General features: G+C 39.8%; 1 long non-coding RNA gene across 1 annotated transcript in view; it reads right to left on the bottom strand.

Moving 5' to 3' along the window:
• Positions 1-22,984, bottom strand: part of LOC117243873 — a 37,385-nt gene extending 14,401 nt beyond the window's left edge. Inside the window, exon 1 of the long non-coding RNA XR_004495816.1 lies at positions 21,817-22,984. This is a non-coding gene — a long non-coding RNA (uncharacterized LOC117243873). The remainder of the gene's footprint in view (positions 1-21,816) is intronic.
• Between the last annotated feature and the right edge of the window lie 242 nt (positions 22,985-23,226).

Here is a 23,226-nt window from a genome sequence, read left to right as displayed (position 1 = left end):
CACCGTGGATTTGAACTGAACAGAAATAATTTTTTCCCTCTAAAAGCACATGAGAGAAAAAAGTGCTAAAAAAAACCCCACTTAAAACTAGCCAAGCTTGATTTTGTTCAACACCTTTGTAATAGTATTTTAAGCTGCTGCCCAATAAGGACAAGAAAAGCACTAGTAAATTTTGAGATTTAGCTGAATTTTATTACTAGTTGAATTAGTTTTCATAAGCTGCATAGTAAGGTAGAGTCAGTGAACTGTGGTGAAGCAGCACAAATTATGTTTGGGAACAACAGTAACTAAAAACATTGGTGTTTTACTGTGAATCCTCTCATCCCACTGGAGTCAACAGGGCTTTTACCATTAACTTCTCTGTCAAAATCTTACCCCCACTCATAATTTGTTCTTATGAATCACCCAGGGATATTCCCTTCATATGCTCTTTGGAGGGGGAGTTCCAGAAGTGGAACTAGATATGCAGGACAACTTCATTTACAATTCACCTGCTGAGAGAAGTGATTTTCTTCCTTTAAAGAAAAAAACCCCATTTGTCTCAGTCAACATTTTGACTGAAAGAAACCCCATTTGTCTCAGTAGAAACAACTGAAAGAAGTCAGACAGGTATTAAATATTTGTATATATATATATATATATACTCACATCCCCACATATTCTTATTTATATATATGTACAGCCCATATTTTTATATATACAAACCCCTCCCATATTTGTCTGTATCTATAAATAATTTTTATATATATGCATACATATATTAATTTATGTATGTATATATACACAAATAAATAAAACAGAAAGGTTATATATCCAACAAAAATTCAAATGAACTAATATATTTGTGAGAGCTGACAAAAAATAGAAATAAAAAAAGGCATCATCAGCTAGCTAGGTTGGTTTGAGTTTTTCTTATAAAGTGCTACAGAAGAAAACTATGGTGAAAAAAATTGTTTATAGAACATTTATTCCAGGAGGGAGAGGAAAGAACACAGATTGCCCTACTGTTTTAATTGTTGTTGGGTTAAAGCATAGTCTTGTTTATATTCTAATTTATGGATGCATCAGATAACCCCCCACACAAAATTCCTCTACAACCATGACCCAGTTGGGGCTACACACCAGAGAAATGTACACTGCCCAGATGGGACAAAATAGGAGTGTAGAAACACATTCCTGATGAAAAAGCAATTAAATCTTTATACTGCTGTTGCCTGTGGTGTTTTCTTTGTTTGGATTTTTGTCTTTTTGTAAAATGGAGTTAGAACTTTATGCATGCAGAAGGAGAATGAGAGCCCAGATGTGGAAATAGAAAGGAAACAAAGCTATAGCATTTCTTTTCCAGTAAGATCCAAAGAAAAAGACAGAAAGTTGTATTTTGCTATTCTGGTATTTTGCCTAGCAGAGACACATATTTATGAGTAACTTACATAAAATTTACTAAGGTTTTCTTTTTAAAGAAAAAAGTGGAAATTTGAAACTAGGGGTTCCTATTTAGTATGTTCACTGGAAGATTAGCATAAATACAGAAAATAAGAGTATTTTTGTCACCAGAGCACTTCAAAATTAAGACTTTAAACTAGCAAAGTGCCCTATCACTGCACACTAAAACAGTTCTTTGTGTTTTATCAGCTCAATTTGGAGGAGAATTTCCAGACAGAATGTTTCAACTGATGATCACAAAAGAAGGAAAAAAAAAAGAGACATTTTCTTTTTCCATAAATGAGGGTGGCAATAATTTTATTAAATTCTAATTCAAACAATGTTATTTTAACACGCTGATCAAATGCATCATGAAAACCAAACATTATTTGCTTCGTTTAGTTTTATGAGGGTACAATGGGAAATGCCATTCTCTCCAATCACAGGTTTTCTAAATGTATCCACTTCACTGGTCTCTTAACAACAAATGCAATTACATTTTATTGTAAAATAATCAAATATTCACTTCCTTGCACATAACAGCTATTTTGTTTTGGATGTAAACACTTTGGGTAAATTTTCTCGTATCCTAAAGATGCTGTTTTATAGAATGTAGCATCCTCATTTAGAAAACTGTCATTTTCTGACTCTTGATTTGATTTACAGAGAGACCTTAAGGAAATGTAATCATGGAGAATTATTTTAAATTTGAAATTATAACTCAATCCACAAGGCTAAAGCAAACATACTTTCAAAAAAATCAATTTCCTATAAACTAATGAAGAATTTACAACATTTTAAATAACATTTTGCCATGGTGGTCTTGCCACAAGTCACAGGAAATAACTTAGAAAACTTTTTCAGGAATTAAATACAAAATGAAGTAAATATTTTTTCAGTGAAACATCAGGTTAAAACAATATGTCTTTTAATTTAATTTCTGTTTATAATGGTTCAGGTTGACATGATTTTAACAAGACTTCAAAAATCTGCTTAATATTTTAGATACATCTTGTGCCTCTTGCATAGATAGGTCCTTGATTGTACTCCTTATTCCTTTTGAGAAGTTGACTTCTCTTGTTCTTACTTCATGTGTTTTGGAGACTTTTAATATTTATCCCTTCTTTTAAGAGGATACCTGTCCAAAGGTCTACCTTCTGGAAGTTGTGACAGTCTTAGCCTCAATGTTTTTGTTTAGTTTTGCATTTGGTTTTTTTTAACTAGCAAATAGTGTTTTTTTTTCAATTGTAAAGGCCACACTTCAGTGACCTTGCAGACACAATTTACATTTCTCCATAAATGAAGAATGAACATGGTTTTAATGCTGTTCTAATTAAAGAATGTTTGGTTTTTTCCCCTTCCAGTTTCCTGAAGTCTCAGAACCCTCTTTCAGAAAACCTTCTGTGACTGGATCTCCTACAGGGACCTCCAATGATCCAATACCCAGTGAAAAAGTAAAGGAGTGCTCAAGGAATCAAAGCAGGAGTGAGGTCTGTGACAGACAGCAGGTATTTTGGGAAGTCAAAGAATATCCTGTGCTTATAAATCCACCACTTTAAAAAAAAATAAAAATCATTTTTATCCCATTCTACCTAGAAAAGTGTGAACAAACAAGCTTTAAATTGCAGCCCTGAATCTGTGCAGAAGGAAGAGCACAGCCCTGCTTGGGACATAGACATTAACCATTGTGGATGCAGGGCTCCTGTTGGAATATATTATCACACAGTATCCACGTTTATCAATGCTGGCCTCGATTCAAATATGCCGTTAGATGCCTCACTAAGTGCTTCACTAAACTGAGCCTTTAATGCTATTTAAAACTAACTTAATATAGAAAAGAGCTATAGATTAACTGACACATCTATTGCCTTTTTTGTTCCAATCACTTCTGTTTAAGTGCACTGCACTCTGGGGAACATAAAAACTTGGTGGGGGGGGAGGAGGGGAGCCTCAGCAAGTTATGTTTGACCTGGAATTGAAAATTCAAACACCAGACCATTCCAGACCTCAGGCTGTCTGATTCTTCCAGTCTCACGTAATCTATTCAATAGTTAAGCCTCACTCCCTATTACTCCTTAATAGTGGTTGTGCCTTTTATTGAATTCCTCAGAGCAAATCATCTAAAACTGGCTTTGAATGACCATGTGGCTCCTGGAGTTGATTTGGAAATCCAGAAAACAAGACACGTACCAGCATTTGAGCAGCTGGCCACAAAATGACAGCCTCAGGCAGGAGCTCTGTGGTACAGGCAGCGATGCCAGAACCCAGCTCCCTCTCACACCACCTGATCCCTCAGCCAGGAGACCCTTCTCTGTCCTCATGGCCCTGTCAGTCACACCTTCCCACTCTTGTGACCAGGAGAGCTTCAGAGATGAGATGTTTCCAGAGTATGGCACGTTAGTGGGGTGTTGGCTACTTCAAAACTGTAAAAGGAGGCTGCCTGCAGAGCCCAGCAGCTCCTCTGGACCAGGGTTCAAAGCAGGGAACCCCCTCCCTCCAGGGGTTTTCAGCAAGTCCCAGGGGCTGCTGCTGCCATGAGGAAGAGGGGAGTGGCACACAGAGGCAGGTGGCAGGAACCCCTGGGAAGAGAAGATTGCTAAGGGCAAATGTCTTTTTGTTTGTGCAAAAAAATTAATCTCAGAAATATCTGTGAACATCTTATTAACTGCCTATCCCCTAATAATAGGATATTATATCAGTTAATATCCTATTAACTGATTCATCCCATGAACACCACAGTTTTAGCACAGGTGTGTTTCTCCCAGAAAACAAACAAAAAACCCTCCAAAATCCCAACAAAACCTCCAATACTTACCATTTATTTAGATTTTGCTACAGCACACTCATCCATTAAAACAGAATTAAAGTAACACGTGCAAACTTGATTTCAGCATTTCCCAGTCCTGGTGGCCTGGCTTTGTCACCTTAGCAGGTGGAAGAGTTACTTTTTTCTTTTCTTTACTTTTAAGAGAAAAAAAACCAAAACCAAAAAAAAACCAAAACCAAAAAAAAACCAAAACCAAAAAAAAAACCAAACCAGGCAAATTCCTTTTTAAATTTTGTGTCAATCTGTCAACAACTGCACACCTGAGAGTGTGAGAGCATTAATGCCCAGTGCAGTTGCTTGAGTCAACCAAGAAGCCAAAACCAGGGTCTGCCATGCTTTGCAGTGCCCCAGGAGAGAAAGCAGAACCCAGAAATTTGGGGTTTCAGGCAGTGTTCTGGGAAGCAGCAGCATCCAAGCTCCCCATGGCTGCCCCTCATCTTCTGCCACCTTGCCCCCATTACCAGCCTGACTCAATGTTTCCCTTTCCTGTGCTCACAGCAAGTCTGGCCCTGTTTCTTGCCTGTTTTGAAGCTTCTATTGAAGCACATGAACCAGAACTACTTCCAACCTTCATTCACCATCTCCCTCTGCTGCTTGGAGCTTTGGAGATTTGGTCTGCCTCATCCTTCTATCCCATTCTCCAACTCAACCAAGTCAATGGGACGTGAGGCTGTGCTTGAGGTAAGATGTGTTAATACACAAAAGTATCCAAAATACATTGGTATACCCAATTCTCCTTCAGCCTCCTGTTTTTCTGCCTCTCAAGAGGCTTAACTGCCTTCTTTTTACCCCATTTTCTGCCCCTCTCTGCCAATCACAAGACATTTTCACAGTCCATATTCCCCAACATACAGCCTGGGGTTTGTTTTGAGGCAGAACAAAAGAAATAACTTCTTCCAAGTGGTGCACAGTGCAGTTCTGGAGTCAAGGCAATTAGGCCTAAAACTGACAAAAGAAAATGACTTCACATCCCAACTGAAGAGAGCAAATGGAACAAAATGTAATGGAAGAATGACACAGCTGAAAACAAAACAAAGACGTGCCATATTTCATAACAATGCAGATGTTAAGATATTGAAAATATTTTTAGCATGTACCAGGGAACACAAAAAAGAAAAAACCTATTGGGAATAAGAGTTCAGATCTACATTGTTCCCCTGTTTTCATGACGTTTACAATAGTATTATTCCCTCCCACCCGCCATGAATTTAAACAGCTCCAAAACAAGCTCTTCACTTTGCCAAAAAAACATCAACATGTTCATTATTTTTAAGTGTATTCTAGTGAATAGTACCTGAAGCAACCCTCTCTGCAGCTGATTTTCAGCTTCCAGAGGCTTTAATTATCTGTACATGGACCTCACCTTAGTCACAACCATGTTGGACCTCTCAACCCCCACTCTGTTTTTAGTTTTGATTTCTAGTATGCCGTACACTTAAGTCTCAGAAACTCAAAGTAACTTAACTCAAAGGGTATAGCTTTTATTTCAAAGTCAATTTAACACTGTAGGAGTTGCTCATGTACACTCCCTCCATTGTGTGTTATCCTTTTCCATTGCCCTCTCCTCTAGAAATTCAATTTTTCTTCATCTGGGTAACCTACACATCCTTCAGCTGCTCAGAAAGGTAATTTCTCCTTTTCTTTTGCCCATGACCTGTCCTTCTGCAGACACACAGATAAACCCTACAGTAAGAGGAGCACCCAGTACACACAGACAGAGCTGCTGTGATCCCCAGGCACTGCAGGTTACCTTGTGCCCTGCTGAGTGTCACTCTGGGCTGTGTCACCTGAACACCCCTGCACCGTGCATCTCTGCAGGACATTGGTTTTTGTGCCTCCCCAGCCCCCCGTGACAAGACCAGTTTCTTGCTTTGCCACTCTGCTGCCTTTCTCCAAAGGGTGAAAACAAAGCACAAATGCAGCTGGTGTGGAGGTTCTGAATTCCCCCACCCATCCAAAAAAATGGTTTTCTGGGTCACAGGGGGCAGAGAAGGGACTCAGAGTTTTCTCACTATAACTCATTTCTCCAGTTTCCAAGAACCAGCATTGATGGCCACCTCACAAACTGGACCAGCTGGGGAGAAAAACTCCAGCCCCTCAAAGCTCCACGCCCAAAAAGATGCCAAACACCAGGAGGTTTTACCTCCTTTCTCAGCCTAATGAACATCTCATGAGATGTTCAACACCCTCCATTTGCCCTGAGGGCTCTGCACATCCCAGCAGCACCAATTCCCATGAGCACATCACTGCCAGAGCAAATCCTGGATGCCTTCTCAAAGCTTTAGATTTTCTGAACTTATGTTACACAGCACAGTCTGGATCCTCACCTGCCCTCTGGGATGGGAAGTCAGTGGCCAGGAATGGGTAATAACTGCCTGGATAATTCATCCCACTCATGAGCAGCCTCAATTACCCCCCAGCAACAATTCATGCTTAGATAAGGAAGGGACCCACACAAACTGGATTACGCTGGTGGTGACAACACCAGCAGCCACAGCGCTTCCAGAGGGGAAATCCAGGGAGTGACAACAGAGGGGCTGCAAGGAAAACAGCAGCAGCTAACAGGGTTACACCTCCAAATCCAGGCTCTGCACCCAAGAAGCCTTTGGGTAAGACCACATATGGATTTCAGCAGCCAAACAGCCCAAGGTTAGTTTATATTGGACAGGAATAGAGAGTATGTTTTGGTATGAAAAAAGTCTTCAGGCTGAAGCTCTACAGTGCTTTTCCTGGTAGCTCACCTTGTTACCAGGAATTCTTGGTGGCTGGCAAAGCTGACCACTTTGAGCATTACTGAAACACGTACATGGACAGAAAAGGGCTCGTGTGAGGGCAGCTGAACAGCTCTGTGATGATCTTCACTTGTCAGTTGCCCAAGACATATCAATAGTTCCAACTTTACTCATGGAAAAGCCAACATTTCACTTCACATTGTCAGGAAAGAAATGCTGCTTGCTTCTCCCCACCCAGGTTTTTCAGGCAGCTCTGCTGTGACTTCGAGGACATTGAGAGTCCCCAGAGCCATTTACCTGCCATTGCCACCATCCATGGCACAGTCACAGGGTCACACCAGACTATTTACACAAGAGGAGCAGCTTTGGGAAGCCTGGTTTAGACTGCCTGTCTTCAGCTACAAACTACCAGTCACAGGTTTCAGAAAAATCTGCCAAGAAACTAAAATCTAACTTGTCAGAAAGGCAGAAGCAGATTGCAGAAGGGCAAGCTGGGAACAGGGGAGTTCCCAAGAGGTCTTAGAGTTTGTTGAAAAAAAAAAAGTAAAATTTTTCTAGTTTTTCCCTACGTAAGAGGAAAGTACAGTTTGACTTAATTGCAAAGCATAATGATAAGCCAGCATATATGTACATGACTCATTTTCAAATAATTACAAAATGCAGGGAGATACAGAAGACACAATTCAGGACTGTTTTCTTACTCTTAAGACTCACACAGCAGAATCAGATCTACAGTGTTACAAGACTCAGACACCCTATATAAGCAGATTTATCTCCAGCCAGGCCTGGTATTTCCCTAAAATCCCATCTGCAGACACAAACTACCCACGGTGAAGGCAAGCTCAAATGCAAGGCCATACTCCTCTGAGAACACACAAAGCTGGTGCAGGTCTGAAACCTGGGACCACAGCCTGGACTGACTCTGCTCCCATGGAGGTGCAGGATCACTAAATAAATCACTCAACATGTGCCTGGCAGGCAGTGCTGTGGAAATGAAGGATTAGGGCAGTCCTCAGACACCCAACAGATACAAACTCACCAATCTTGTTCTTTCTCTGCATGGCGACATCAATAGTAGAATACACAGATGTTGGAACTGTATGCAGAAGGTGCTAAATAAAAGTGGAGATGAAAGAGAAGAAGCCCCATGTGATTTAAGGGATAAAACCAAAGTGTCTTCAAGTGAGACTTAAGGATTTCAGTCTGTATAAATTATCAGCGAGGATAATTTGTTTGAACAGAGTACCAGGCTAAGTGATGGATTCTCTGTCATCCCCTTAAGTTTTTGCAACATACTAAACGCAGCAGAATCATTGCAGAATATATTTCTGTGTCCTTTGGCATGCAGGATATTTTAAAAGACAGCATGAGGATCTTTCTGGCCTTGAAAACAAAATTCTGAGGGCTGTGCTAAAGCTGAAGACTGAAACCTAAAGAAAATATCTAATGCTTTAAACAAATACTGTGCTTCTTATTTAAATAAAACCACTTTCAGACACTAAGCATTATGAGTGGGGAAAGAACAAGCATTTACAAATGCCAAGTCAGCTTGACAGAAATTTTAAGAAATAAATTGATTTCTATGAAAATTTTTCTGCTCATTCTCTAATTGGGGAAAATTCATGCGAATGTCAGTCTCACCTCCTACCAATTATGACCAAAATATTGCCTTTTACTTCCCATCAGTGACACACCAAGTACTGGCATTTTTATTTCAAAATTTGTATGTGAGGACAAAGTTAACATATCAGTAAAAGGCTGTGGTTAGTTAGGTAAACTCCCCGTGGTAAATTTAGTTATTTCCTGATGTCACAACTTAGTAAGACAGGAAAGTCTTCTGCCAGTCTCTACCTTCTCGACATATGGCAACTCATTTCTAACCAAGAGGAGACACAAAACGCTCCTCTTTTGCAATAAAGCAATTAATCACTGTCTGCTAACTTTCTTTCCTGCTTTTGTGCCACTTTTTAAAGGAATTCCCCACATTCTTCTTCCAAAGGTAGATTTTAGGCATAGCATTAAGCAAGTTATTACCATCAAATAAACAATTTAATTCTATGCCTCACAAGGCCATGGTTCTTTGAGCATCTTCACATCCTTTTGTGACCCTCAATCCCCTCCCAGTAGGTGTAGAAAATGAAAACATCTAAAAAAAAGAAAATGAAAATACACGGAGAAATGTGGCAGCAAAAAAATATGTAAAGGAAGTGCAAGGTCAAGAAGTGCAAATATTAAACCCACTCACATCAAAAACTGAGAAATGCAATTAAGTTAATCATTCAGGTTTCATCAATGGGTTTCTACTTGAATTACATGAGGTACAGGTAAATGTTACAAATTTGGAATTTAGCTTTAAATCCACAAGTTATGCATTGGAGGCAAACTCTCTGAATGAGATTAGAGAATGAATATGATGGGAAAAAGAAAATAATGAATTAAGAGAAAGCCAAAGAATACACAGCAAATGTTTTGTGTTTTCTGCTGTCTCGTGTCTTATTCTACAAAAGCTCCCTGAGACCAGAGATGCCATTTACTTCTAAGGGTCCCAAAATCCATGCATTGTGAATTATCATGGATATCCTCAGTACCAAACATTAACTTTTGATTTAATACAGCCTGGAACCACGCAAAGGGATGAGGAGAAAGGCCTCCAAGCCAGCTTTGTCTCCATAGAAATCACATATTTTTCCAGAACAAGAACAGAGACAGAGATATAATTCAAGAACTGGAATTCACAGAATCACCAGGTTGGAGGAGACCTTCAAGATCATTGAGTCCAACCTGTGCCCCAACACCTCAACTAAACCATGGCACCAAGTGCCACATCCAGCCTTTATTTAAACACATCCAGGGATGGTGACTCCACCACCTCCCCAGGCAGACCATTCCAGTACTTTATCACTCCAAAGTAAAATAAAAAACTTTTTCCTCATATCCAAATTCTTGACTTGTAATTAATTCATTAGTGACAACTCTGTTAAAGCACCATGTAATATTTTATCCATGTACCAGCTTCAAAAATCTCTTCAATTCAGGCAAGATATAAAGCACAGTTTTCTACATGGCTGAATAGGACAAGTTCTACAGAACTGTGATGAAAATTAATGACTATATTATGAAGCAAATGATACCAGCCACCAATTATTTGCAGCTCAACTAAATGAGAGGCACCCTGAGAAAATTCCAGCAAAGCTGCTTGGATTCTGCACTTTCCAACAGCCACTAAAGGTGGAAACAAACCTCAAGCACTGAAACACTTGTAGGGTACATTCTGTGTCAGGTGTACAGAGTTTAAGCCAACCCAGACCCTGTAACATAGCAAAAAGGTGTAATTCCCAATCATTCATCTTATTTTTCCTTTCCAGATGCACTGAGCTACCTTGGGCAGGGAGATCCAGCTCCTCACCAGTGACCATCAAACGTAGCCCTGCTGCAGCTGGAAGGGCCAGTGGCCTTCTCTGGAGGGCAAGTCAGAAAGAAACCCAACGTGGAAACTCAGAACTGCCCTGGAAACCCCAATCATTTTCCAGTAGCCAGGGAGGAAACACAGTCAGTGCTCCTTCCAGACTAAGGACAGCCTTTGTGAATGCCCCACCAAAGTCATCAAAACTAAAGCCCTTAAACTAATGCTCCAGCAGAAAAGAATACTGCCTGAAAGAGGAGCAGAGGGAGGGGGAGTCTTGCCTGACAAAGCAGGAGCATAAAATGGATTTATCAGAGTGGGAGGAAAAAGGTGATAATGAAGAATGCTTCAGTCAGACCAGCTTGAGAGAGATTTACATTCAGTGTAAAAAAAAGAAAGACAAAAAAGGGTTTTTTTAAAAAAATATCACAGTAAAGTGACTGCCTTGGGAGAGAAAAATGTGCTAGATCTTCAAGCTGCCATGCAGGCCACATGGCTTTATCAGCAGAGCTGGTGGAAAACCCAAGTGGCTAAATGGTAACTGCAATCAGCTTGTAAAATAGGAGAAGCTTCTTCATAAAGGTCTTAAACTAAAACAGGGTGGAGATGGCAAAAGCAAAAGAACATTTGAGACAATTAGAGTGGGCAACAAAACCATCTATGAACTTTAACAAGAAGGCAGAAGTACTTCTTTCCCCATATAACCAAGAAAACACACAGCTGCCACTCAAGGAAAGTCCTGTGCTGTTTCAGAAACATTTGGTCTAGGAGGTGGAACTTTTTATCTTTAGACACACTTCTGCATAAGTGTGTTGAAGGGTTAAGGGTTAAAGATCCTTAACATTTTCAGAATAAAATATTCCCCAGGTCCAATTCCAGGACATATGGAACACATGGCCACTGAGGAATAAAAGGAAAATAATCTTCAGCAAGCAGGTAGCAGTCAAAGTTCAAATGTAAAACTGGAATCATGTAACAAGACATTTGACAGAATGATTTTTAAATGGACCTTTTTAACTATACCTGTTTAGTTATTCAGCCATTACATCTTTTGCCTGTCCTTGTTCCTTGGTTCTTTATTCCCTAAACCTTTTGATAAATTTTTGTCCTTATCTCTGACTGCATTAAATGTAATGAGCCTGATGGACATGAAATCTAGGCACACATTCCTCTTTTCCACTGAACAATTTCAACTCTTACTGCTAATTACAAAATTCTTGCCCAAGTGCCACTGCTCACCAAGTTATTTAATGTCTGTACTTCTTAGAACAGCTACATATTTTTCTAAAACTTAATTCTTTTACACCATACGACTCCCCAAGAACGTCACAGCTAAGTTTGATTTAATTCTAATTACCTAAGAATTTTCCATCTTCCCAGGTTTATATCATCCATAGGTTTGATCTGTTCCTCACTATGTTCCAAGACATTAATTAATGAGAAGTAAAACACAAGGAAATTTCTGTGGGCAAAACTTTCTTCTAACTTGAATCATTAAAATGAAATAACCTAAAGTAATTGTTGAACTAGTCATAAATCAGCAATCTATTTAATTAAGTAATCCACCTGGCTTCAAATTCTTATGAGTTTTTAAGTTTTGCTGCATCAAAGGAGCTACAGCAGATTTCTTGGAAGGACTGCTACCTTCTGAAGGTTTCAAAAATCATTTTGAAATGATTTTTCAAAAAAAATCATTTAGTGGAAGCACTTTAGTGGAAGCACTACTTCCACTCTCCTCCATCCCCCAGCCTCAGAAATAAAAAAGAAATTCTATTTTAGGCTGAGATTTCTAGGTCTGTTTACAGGGGAGCAGGGCGGGGGAGAGGAAATGTTTCTTTTCACAGACTTTGTTAAATAGGAGTCACAAGATATTTTTGCAAGAAATTCATAGAATCATAGAAGTGTTTAGGCTGGAAAAACCTTTAAGGTCATCAAACACAACCCAGCACTGCCAATCCACCACTCCAGTGTGTCCCCATGTCTCAGTTACCCCCAGGGACAGTGACCACTGCCCTGGGCAGCCTGTTCTGATGTCTCACCACTCTTTCCACGACACTTTTTTTTTCCTAATATCCAACCTACAACTCCCCTGCTGCAACTTGAGGCCTTTTCCTCTGCTCCTGTCACTGTTCACCTGGGAGAAGAGACCAACCCCACCTGGCCACACCCTCCTTTCAGGGGGTTGTAGAAGCATTAAGGTCCCCCTGACCTTCCTTTTCATTGAGAGTTCAAATTAATACAGGGTTGATGAAGAAGGATGAGGAAACATTGCCCCAGAACAGATGCTGTGTCTGGATGCTGCAGTTCCTTGAAATTCCACAAACCATCCAACAGAACCCCCCTGCTCAAAAGCATCTGCACCACAGCCAACAAAATCTTACACCTTTACAGGCTGAAAAATGTAACAGGCAAATGCCTGCATGGGAAAGCATTTGAGAAAACAGAGTTTAAGTTGTCAGGACCTGGTTGGTCTCTGTAAAAGATCATATGAATATTTATCTGGTGAGGTAAATATATTAAATTAAATATATATAAAATATTAATTATATTAATATAACAATATTGATATAATATAAATTATATTAATTAATTTAATATATTAAATTAAATTGAATAACCCTCTCAAGGCATTTGCCACCAGCCAGCTGACACAGCACACCACCACTTAGGGTAGCTCAGCTTGCTCTGACTGAGAAAAAACCAAAAAAAACCTTCTTTAAACTTCATAAAATAACTCAATCTGGGTCAATGGGCATTGTTATGTCTATGTGTTTGATATGCTGTTGAATATTCGTTCCAATTGTAAATTATTTGTGCATGGGGTAAAGCAACCATGGAGATGATGTTCAGATGTGTCAGGAAGCACCAAGATGGATCAAAACCAAAAAAAAACCCCTCCACCTATAAATTTGATGATTAAAGGTAAAACTGCTGCAAAGCAAAGAAGAAAAAACCAAAAAAAACCAAAACAAAACCAGAAAAAGTAAAAGAAAAAAGAAGGCATACCTAAAAGTTGAAAAGCAAATTGGCAACAGTACCAGGGCCTGAAATTAGAGGATCTGGAATTTCTGTGCATTCCCAGGAGCCAGCAGGATGCAAGGCTGTAGGAGGTGATGTCAGAAGTGTGTCTGTGCCTCACCACTGGGCTCAAGTGAGACATGATAAGCAGATTTTTGGTTTGCTTTGGGCCCTGGCTTCCATTTTATCAAAGGTTTCATAAGAGTTTAAAATTTTCTTTGTGAGCAACACAGACTTCATACAACCAAAATCTGAATAATAGGCAGCATGTGACTTTCATTTTGACTTCAGAATTATTATTATTTTTATTATATAGTGCACAGCCACCTTAATTATCAGGAACACTACGAACCATCCAGATAAAAACTAACAAGTACAATCAACTATTTGTAAGGCATCAGAATAATTACAGTGCCTGGCACCCTCCCCCCCCCAAAAAAGAAAAATACAAGTGTAGTTGATAACAAAAAGGAAAATTAAAAAGGTATGTATGCACAAGCTTTATAACACTCAAATATAAAACCTGTTTTCTCAGAGGATCCTGTATTAGAAAAATATAACTGAAATAGTTTCCAAATTACTGATTCCCCTCAATTAAAAAGGAAAACAAGAACATACAGCAGTGTCCACTTCTTAAAATAACACTGGAATAAATAATTGCTAGGGAAATATGCTATGGCTGGTGCATCCCCTTAACTACTTAAGACCACAAACTACAGTTAAAAGTATGATTTTAAATAGATATGAAAGTCTAACCCTCTGACTATGTTACTAGTGAGATTATAGTTCCACAGTGCCTGGGAACAAATTATTTTTAGGGAAAAATCAAAATCAAACCTTACTGACTGGGTTTGTGCTGACCCAAATTTCCTTTAGTGTCCAGCTGCCAGTGGTTCAGCTTCATTATCTCCCTATATTAATTACCAGATTAAGAGCAAAACAAGGTTTTTCCTATACTTTTTCTCTCCTTTAATATAACATTCCATTATAGAAAATTAAAATAAAAAAAATTACTCTAAGAAGTCTGTTTTGCTGCTGTTGAACAAACAGGAAAACTGAAGACCATTCAAGGGAATCATCAAAATAACTGAGCTAATGACAGGACTGATTCTTCTCCCATTCTTGAGACAGATGAATGTCTTAGGTGGGGTAAATAATTAAACCATTTTCAAACAGGCTCCATTTCCTAAACTATGTAATTTACAAAAAACCCTATATAATCTTTTTAGTGATTCTTCTTTTTATTCCAGAAAAATCTGTGATTTTACTTTTTCCCCCCCCCCCTCCAAACAGAAGAATATTTTATTCTCATTTTTAATATGGCTCTCAGCTGGATGGGCAACTATTGAAAACTTTGTGGGACAATCTGAACTTTAGTAGGAAACAGACACTTCTCCATGAAACCCTTAAAAATGAGCTTAGCTGGTATTGTCTTTTCATGTATTTTTATCTTAGTACCACTGGGAAAAAAAGTGACCTACTAAAACCTCTAGAAGAATCAGATCTGACAGTAACATATAGAATGGGAATATTCAAAGGCCAGCTCTGACTTAGGGAGGCCACTCTGCTTTGTTTCCCTTGTCAGTCTGTAGCCAGTGTGGACAGAGAAAACCTCCTCCAGCAGGTAATTCAGAGCAGAAACCAGCTTGGGGTGCTCCTTATCACCCACTGGGGAAGCTGATTTATTGTACCAACCCCAGGAACCCAAGGAGACAAATATTCCTGGGTTAGAGTTAACCCCAGTGTCCCCTGCAGCATCAATTCAGTAGATGCAGCACGGTGTTTGTGCTGGTCCTGTGCCTCCAGGCTGGTTGTGTTCACACCAAGATTTATCACTGGGACACTCAGATTTCACTTAGTACTGGGCTGGAAGGCTACACAATCCTGTTTTCATAACTTCTAAATATTTTTAGCATTTAAATGCCCTCCTATGTCTAATGGCCAAGTCATTCTTTATTCTTAACCACCTGTGCTCTCCAAGTTGTTATTCAGTTCAAGTCTAACAAAGCTTTAGTCCTCATACATTTGGATAAAGACTGAACCTAGGTGTAACCTCAACATATTTATAGAAAAAGAGATTTCATCTTCCATGTTCAAAACACGTATTTTTCATTTTATTATTTGGATAAGCATTTTATCCTGAACCAAAATTCTCCAGTTTATTTTTGCACATAGGTTTTTAATTCAGTCCATCTGAACATAAATTGCAAAGGATAACAAGTGCCCAACTTTAAACAGGGATGGAAGTAAAGCTGAATACTGATACTTCAGAGCAAAGAATCTTATCTCCCTTGTACAGGCATTAAACTCCACATATCACACCATCATAAAGGCTGAAAAACACCTCCAACACCATAGAGTCCAACCTTTGGCCAATCAGCACCATATCAACTAAGTCACAGCACTAAAATGTGGTAAAGACTGGTACATTCTTCAAAGAAAACTGAACTTTTTTTGTTTTGGGAAGTTATCAGGCCCAAGGGGAAAAAAAAAATCTGTCCTTCTTAACCTGTTTTCCTCACTAATATTTCTGTTATGCATTTGGAGTGACATTTGGTCTGCATTTTGTATATGGAACTGCAATTCCTCTTCATTTTACATATTAATAACTACATTCAGTCAGGCCAAAGATACATCTATCCTCATATCTTTAGCAAAGGCTGAGAGCAGAGGTCTGGGAAGAGCACCAGGACAAGAAAAGCTTGCAGGGACACTTTGGGATCCCTCTGCAGCCTTCAGGGTCTGGGCTCTGTGCTCTTCTATGCAAGAGTTGATGCTTTTGCACACCCAGATAATCCTGCAGTATGTGCAGTGGCTCACAGCTAAACTATGCACTACAAAAAAAAATACCACCTCTTACTTGCTCTGAATCTGTCGCTTAATAATGTTATTTGATCCCCTCTGGGTCTTGTACTACAAGAGACACTTAATGAACATTCCCTGTTCATTTTTTTCCATTACACTCCTATATAGATTTTTATCATTTTCATCTTTAGCTGTTTCTTTGCCAGGCTGAAGGTTCTCAATCTATTTAATTGCTCTTTATCATCACTGCCATCCATTTCTAGTTGTTATCTCTCCTTTTTTTTTCCCCCCTCATTCTTCCTTTAAATCCAGGGATCAGAACAGCACCCAGAGGCCAAGACAGGAGCACAGGCAATTTACAAACTGGCATAGCAGACTTCTGCTCTATGAGCCATTTTTCCCTAGTTTTTTTTTTTTTCTTGATCAATCCCAAACACTTGATCAGTGCTGGGATTTGACATGATAAACTCTCTACAACCTTGCCTCCTTCCATGCTAACAATCTCAATAATGGCAGGATTGTTCTCCTCCACATGCATTACTTCATTGCCCCAGCAGCAAGCTTCAACCCCAGTTACTGAGCATCACAAGCTCCCTCTTGGGTTCTTCACAACTGGCTTTCATTAGATGTGTATAAGAGACAGGCTTCAACCCCAGTTACTGAGCATCACAAGCTCCCTCTTGGGTTCTTCACAACTGGCTTTCATTTCTGCTACTCTCATTAACTTGGAATCATTCTGCACTCTCCCTTCCAGATCACCAATGCATATGGGTGTTAAACTTTGCACACATCCATGAGTAACTCTACTGGTGACCTCCATCCCTCCTGTTAAACAGGACATTTATTCATCCTTTGGCCACCAGTCTAGGACAGAAAAAACTCCTCATGTGTCAGAGCAGTTTCATTTTGCTCAGCACCTTTGGTGAGTCGTTCTCACAAGACTCCCTGAAAGTCCAGTGTACTGCACCAGCTAAATCACACTTACTCACAGCCCCAACAGTGCCTTCAAAGAGCTCCACCAGACCTGTGAGACTCTTCTGACTCTTTCCTGGTACATCAAATTGTCCATGAATGCTTCAGCTCTCTTCTCCATTGTATTTACCAGAAAACTGGCTGCTGTGAATGCCAGTCAAACTGGTCCTGTTCTTTCCCACAGGCTTTCTGGAAGCCTTCTTAAAAACTGGCATCACTTTTGGCACCCTCAGCTTCACTGCTACTGTGAATATTGTTATGTTTCATATGCCTTCAGCTACAGGTGCAATATTCTTTGAGCTCTTTTAGATCTAAGTTAACTATTGGACCATTGGCCACCACATTTCTGATCAGTTTGAAAGAACTTATGGCAAGCTTCTCTGCCTTTTACAAATCACATATCAGGCTTTAATTTGTTTTAGTGTATATTTCATGTTTATTTTGCACAAATTTCACCTTTTTAGATTTTTGGACATGTTTTTGCAGAGTATCTTTCTGTTCTTTACATCCTGCCCAACTATACTAAATATTCCTCAAAACTTTTTTTAAGAGTCAGAGAAGCAGTTTTTAGGAATATGCTTTTTTTTCTTTCCTGAGTCTCTCCACAATGGCTGCAAGAATTTTATTCTCTTAACAGTTTCTCTAATCAATGTCCCACTTGACACCTTTTCTGTGGCAGATGTGGACTGCCAATAACTCACTGCACAACTAAAACTATCAATCCCTCCATTTTACATTCCAGTCTTCCAACATTTGCATAGAAACATTCCATTTTGTTCTGCCTGCTTGTCCTTCTGTGCTCCTCTCTAAATAGGACCTGATTTTCCCAGCAGTCCTTTGCTGTTTTCTAGATGACCTTCATCAACTTCTGCCCCACATAGTTCAGCCACAGCATCACCATGACCTGTGTGCCTTTCCTGCCTGCTCTCAGGCAGAACCTTGGGAGGATTACACTGCACACTGATGCTGCACAGCTCTTTCTTCTTAACCTTTTATCCAGCAACTCATGTGCTGCTTCCAGCGCTCCTCTGGAAGCCTTGATGTCACCAGCACTTCTCCACCATGAGCAGAGAGCCTCGACTCCTTTTGCTGCAAGCCGAGGTTACCAAAGTCTCCCTTCCAGCACTGGTTACACTCCACAGCAGGAGATGGCTCTCCATCACCTGGAGCCAACACCATGCAATGGAATCCTTAGAGCAAAAGGATACCTGGACATCACCTGAGGTCTCATCTACAGGATGAGATTTTTTTGGATGTAATTTCAGGGTCATTTCTCCTTTGCAGGATTGATGTCCTGCTGCATTACAGCTCTTCATGAGATCCCAGTGGCAGCCTCCCTGGAGAGAGAGGTGGGAATACCTGCCTGGAGGTTTGCTTTACACATTTGCTGGTTGAGAGAAGCTTCCTTACACTTTGCATGTTGTGACTTTCACAAGAGTTCGGTTGTATTAATCTGCAATGAGCATCTTGCAGTGTCATAACTATCCCTTTGCTTTAACAGCTGCATTAATACTGTTGAGAGCAAGTAAATGCTTTTTTTTCTTCCTAACTGGAGATCTGATATCACCCTCTAGACTGAAAAGCCAAAGGGTCTAGGCTAAATGGCCTCAGACATGTTCCTTGTGTTTTAGGCTTAGTCTCATTGTATCCCATTGAAATTTTCACTTGGTGTCTCTTCCTCCAGAGACTTTAATTCAGACTGTCCTCATCCTCCTGGAAGACATTGGTTTTCTAGTGGCTTTCTAAAAATCTAAAACCATTCTAGTGGTTTTCCAAAAATCCATCTTTAATACTGGACTAGCTGGTGCTTTTGAAAGGTTTAAGTATTTATTTATTTTGGGAAATGTTAATAACTTCTCTGCCTTCCATTCAGCATCTTTAATCCATTCCTCAGGTTCCCACAAACCATTTTCAATACAATCCTATGAAAGTAAGGAGGAGTAAGAAAGTTTAATTTCTCTTGTGTAACACTCTGGTATCATTAACAGACATTTCCCATAACTGCTGGGCAATCATGCTTTATAATCTAACAGATCACAGCCACTTTATGATAGCATGAAAGGACTGATTGTGCAAGCCCTTAAACACTGCTTCCCTAGGACAACCAAACATAACCAGCCACAACTTTTAGTTCAAAACAGAAGCACAGAACTGTTTTTTAAGATGCAGCCTCAGTTGCACTATTGAGGGGAGCTGTACTCACACACCCTTCACCAAATCAAAGAGTATTCTACATAACCAAGACTTGCTGATTCAAACTGGGACCTCACCCATTCAGATTCCAAATTTAGATTTCTTACTATGAATTCTACTTTCAATTACACCAAGTCTGCTGCATTTTACTGGCTCTGATGTACACAGCTTTCGACACAAAAGAAGTCTTGAGAGCTCACACACACATGCTGTCACTGCTGTATTTATAGGCAAGATGCTTAAACATTTGCATTTTATTGTAAGGGATAAATTGTGCTGTACAGTACAGAGAAATTCAATACTGATTCACAAAACAGGCCTGATTTTTCAGTTGATAGAAAATGGTTCAAGCTCCCTTTCCACCATCAAATCTAATTTAACGTAACCCAGTGTAGTGCAAATACATCAGATACTTAGTAATCTCCTGTAATGGCAGGGAAATTCATCACAAATTGCTGAATGTTATGAATCATCTTGTGAACACATAACTGCCATACACTGGAAAAGGCGCTTTAACAAGTGGTTTCATTCATTTATGTCAATACTTCATAATTAGCACAGAGAAGTGTCTGTAAATTGAACTCTTGAGCATCACACTGCTTAGTTACCATTTTTTTTAAAAAATATTTTCAGCACTTGATGTAATGGAGGACCCCATTAAAATTTTGTGCCAATGACAAATGACATTTTCATTTTCTCTTCTAAACATGTTAGCACAAGCTAATGAACTCCATGTTCAACAAAGCCATAAGCACATGGTGACCTGTAGTACATAAACAGTTCAACTGACTTTATCAGGGATATTAATGTAAGTTTTTGATGGATATTTAAACCCTGTTGCTCAATAACATATAATAATAAAAGAACTACTGGTCTATATGGAAGTTAGTGCTGATGCTCACTCAGAAGTAGCGGGTGACAAGAAAAACATGAGCCAGATGCTCAGAAGAGCTCTCTGCTGCACACCAGCCCAGATTTAGCCACCTTTTCATTTGTAATTGAAGAATTCAGATAGAATACCCTGCAAAGCTTTCAGAGGCACACAGTATTATGATGTACCCAAAACCAGGGTCTTGCTGTTCCCCAACAGAGACACAGCTTTTCTACAGAGACCTTACAATTTCAGGGCTTGAGTGCCCACAAAGCCATACTTGAACTTTGGTTTCCTGGGTCAGTCCTTTAAGCACTGGGTGGAAATAATTAAGCATTTCTACTTGGACTTCATAACCTCAAGATGCCCAGTCACTATAATTTAACAGTTTAGTGGTGACATCTGGTTGGTTGTACCTATGGGGTGCACTGTCTTAGCCCATTCTAACAGCAAAATAAATCATTCCTTCTGCAGCTTCCCTTGCAACTGGGCATAACTCAGGCTGTGCCCAAGGCCAGCTCCTGCAGAGAGGCTGACACAAGCTGACCTGGTCATCCATGGGCATTTGCTGTAGAACCACATTCTCTCAGGAGCAGCTGAAAAGTTTAGACAAACTACACTCCCAGACCAGGAAAGGAAGTGCAAGACTATAAATATATCCATGATCACAGTGATAATTCCACTTTGACGTTTCTTAGCAGGACAACTTCCCACTCATCAGCTCTAAAAAATCCTCAAGCCCCAGCTCTGAATTTGTCTCATCCTCCATGGCTTCCCAGGATTCCTGGAATGCAGACCCATGGACTAATTTCCACAGGCTGTGCACACCCAGGTAAACATGCAAGAAAAGCTTTTCCTTACTCTAATGTTGCTAATTAATGACCAAATAATTATTAAAATAATCTAGTATTTCCCTGTGCTTTGAAATAGGAAACCTCATCTTGAGCTCTTATTACATACTGCTTATTTTTACTTTTATTTCTTAATTGAAAACAGTGTTGTCTTTTTTCTTTTTTTTTTTAAATTTTACAAGATTTAACCCTTAACAAGGTATACACATCTCCACTGGACACTTATTTGAAACAACATGTAATTCTTTATTACATCTTCTTAATTCTGCAATTTTCCTCATGCTTTCAGTTCTTCAATGCTTGTTAAAAAACATTACTGATAAGACATCAAAAACATCCAGATGTGCAAACTTGTCTCTTGCATCTTAAGTTTCTCCTTTTCAGGCCTGTAACTGCTGCTAGGTTTAGCAATATAAAACCTATTTATCTGAAGAGATTTAAAAAAAAAACCCAAAACTTCAGGCTACTTAGTGCTTCAATTCTCAATAGTTACAATAAACCATAAAAAGTAGGAAAATCCCACCTCTCCTTGCACACTGCCTTCAAAGTATTTTTGCTCCTTTTAGTAGTCAAATATAGATTTTTCCGTGACATTTTGATTAGGCTCTTACTGTGAACACATTAAGTGATAATTGGTCCAAAAATACTTATTGAGCCAGGAATATCAGAATACAGTAAATACCGGGAGCACCATAGGCAGCTGTATGAATCACTTCACATACCTGTGGTTTTCCAGGTTCCTGTGCTTAGTCATGAGTACACTCTTCATATTCTCGTACACAGAACACAATTTCTGCCAATTTTTGTTCTTGGCTTCTACACTGCCACCTGTAGTCATACAAGAGAAATTAGCCATATTTTATGCTGCAAATCCCATTAGCACAATGTTTCAGCTCACTTCTTTTTCTAGACAAGCGTTCTAAAGCGTCCCCTTTTGTAAAAGGAGCATTTAGATATTCAAAATAAGTTATTTTCATTTTTCTCTTTAATATGTTTAAGGATAAAAGAAAGAAAAATTACCACCAAACAATTCCAACTCATTTTAAGCCAAGAGGACATTAAAAACTCTCAGATTCTTTGCAGAATTTTATTTTATCTTCATTGCTTGGTGGACACATCATAACCTTGACAGAGCAAGGTGACTTTTGAAGTGGCAGTGCAAAAACATCTGCACCTAATTACTTGGTAAATACAAAAAACCCTAATTGTATTTGCTCTTCCGTCTGAAAAATGAACACAGTTTTACAGAAACATAATATCCATGCTCAGCTTAGTTACCTTATATAGGTTATAAGGGAATATATACAAATAAAAATTGCTGGTACTTGAAAGATTATCTGATAGAATGAGTAGTGATCTTGAACTTTTCTATTCAATGAGAACCATTCCATTTATTCCAGGCTCACTGCACTTAGAGCAATTAACCACAGATCCTGCCAAATTAACCATTTACAACAAAGTAAGACCTTAACACAGTACCCGGAGCCCTCACGTTAATTCTTCCCTGAAAATGTGAAAAAACCCCAGAATATTCACGCCTTCCTGGAAAAACCAAAGCTTCCTGGTGCTCAGAATTTCACCGAATAGCGAAGTTTCGGAGTACAAGCTCTGGGGGGAAAGCCGGCTTTCGCACGCACATGCCTTCTCCTTTCTTCCAGTTAAGGATCGCTCACCATCCCTGGAAGAGGGAGCCCCAAGGCTCCTGGAAAAACGCTCCGGAGTCAGGAGCGGCCAGAAACAAACTCGAGTCCCCGCAGCACGGGAGGCTCCGGGCACCCTGCGCTGCCCCACGGCAGCGACACCCGCAGCTGCCACCAGCAGCCTCACACTGGAACAGAAACCGAAATCACGGGCGATTTCCAAGAACAAGTTGGTTTTAGGAAAAAACCCCTAAAGCGACAAAAACCCCGAAGATGATATAATAAAGAAATAAAATTCCCAAGCGCCGGTGACCCTGCCCACGTCCCGCAGCACACGTCCAGGTAACCCTGTCGCCTTCCCAGCAGCGCCGGCCACTCCCGGACGGGAGAGGCTCCCCCGGCCAAGGGAGCCCCCCGGGACCCGGGCACCATCCCAGCCGGGCACCGCCCGCGGTCCCCCGAGCCACCATCCCTCATCCCCCCGAGCCCCCG

This window comes from Parus major, chromosome 1, assembly GCF_001522545.3.
Source record: "Parus major isolate Abel chromosome 1, Parus_major1.1, whole genome shotgun sequence".
Lineage (NCBI taxonomy): Eukaryota > Metazoa > Chordata > Aves > Passeriformes > Paridae > Parus > Parus major.
This window is presented reverse-complemented; position numbering and strand designations above follow the sequence as displayed.